Raw genomic sequence first — 1086 nt, forward strand, 5'->3', positions numbered from 1 at the left:
GGATAAAAGATCTTGAAGTAATAATAATGATAATAAAACAATTTTTTAAAATTAAAGCCGCGGCTTTGTATCTCTGCCAGCGGGACAGGACTGGGAAAGAAGGGGTCTTCGAACTTTAGTAAGGGGGGGACAGAGGTTCTCTTCTACCCTCCACAATGGCCAAAGCCCCCCTGATTCACTGTTTATCTGCTGCATCCCCCCTTTCTTGGCCATTTTGTTGTTTATGGAGACCAAGGGGGGATAGGAGTAGCATCTGGTCCTGCGTTGTCCCTGGGATCAGATTGCCTTGGCTTTTCTAGCAGCTGCATCGCATGAGTCAGTGGTGTGAGGCAGCAGCTGGAAAAGTCAAAGCGATTCCAGACTGCAACAATAGGAATATAGTGTCTAGATCAAGGGAAGTAATAGTGCCATCCTATTCTGCTTTGGTTAGGCCTCATCTGTGTCCAGTCATATGCATAGACCTACATAGCATGGAGCCATGGAGTGGTGTCCCTAAGGTGCGGGGTCACTTGGTGCAGTTGGGGGGCAAACTACCTTGCTCTCTCTTCCCCCCAAGCAGACCACTGCAAACCCTCCCCAAGCCTTCAGAGTCCCACGTGGCTATTGCTGGGAGAACACCAAAGGCTGCTCTCCCCCTTAAAAAGCCTTCAGAGGGGGACTCTGGAGGATGGTCCCCCCCCCCCAAAAAAAGCCTCCAGAGTCCTATGTAGCTACTGCCAGGGGGACTCCAAAAGATACTCTCCCCTCAAAAAGCCTTCAGAGTCCTACATGGATATTGCCAGGAGGACTCCGAAGGCTACTGTCCCCCCCCCCCAAAAAAAAAGCCTTCAGAGTCCCATGTGGCTGAACTTCGAAGGCACTGCTCTCCCATCAGCCACTGCTACTGAGGGAGACAGTGCTGAGGTCTGCAGAGGACCCATTTAGGGTCTGCTACAGCTTCTGGACAAGTAGGAAAGCCCCCTTTCTCACTTGCCCAGTAGCCATGCCAGTCCCTTTGAATATACCATGCTCTCTGGGGTGTCACCCCTCACACCCTTTGCTCTCTCCAAGTGACACCACTGACGCCATGGCATTTAAAGCAGTGAC

The sequence above is a fragment of the Sceloporus occidentalis genome, unplaced genomic scaffold (genome assembly GCF_023333645.1).
Source record: "Sceloporus occidentalis isolate IW3139 unplaced genomic scaffold, rSceOcc1.0.p SCAF_7, whole genome shotgun sequence".
Taxonomy (NCBI): domain Eukaryota; kingdom Metazoa; phylum Chordata; class Lepidosauria; order Squamata; family Phrynosomatidae; genus Sceloporus; species Sceloporus occidentalis.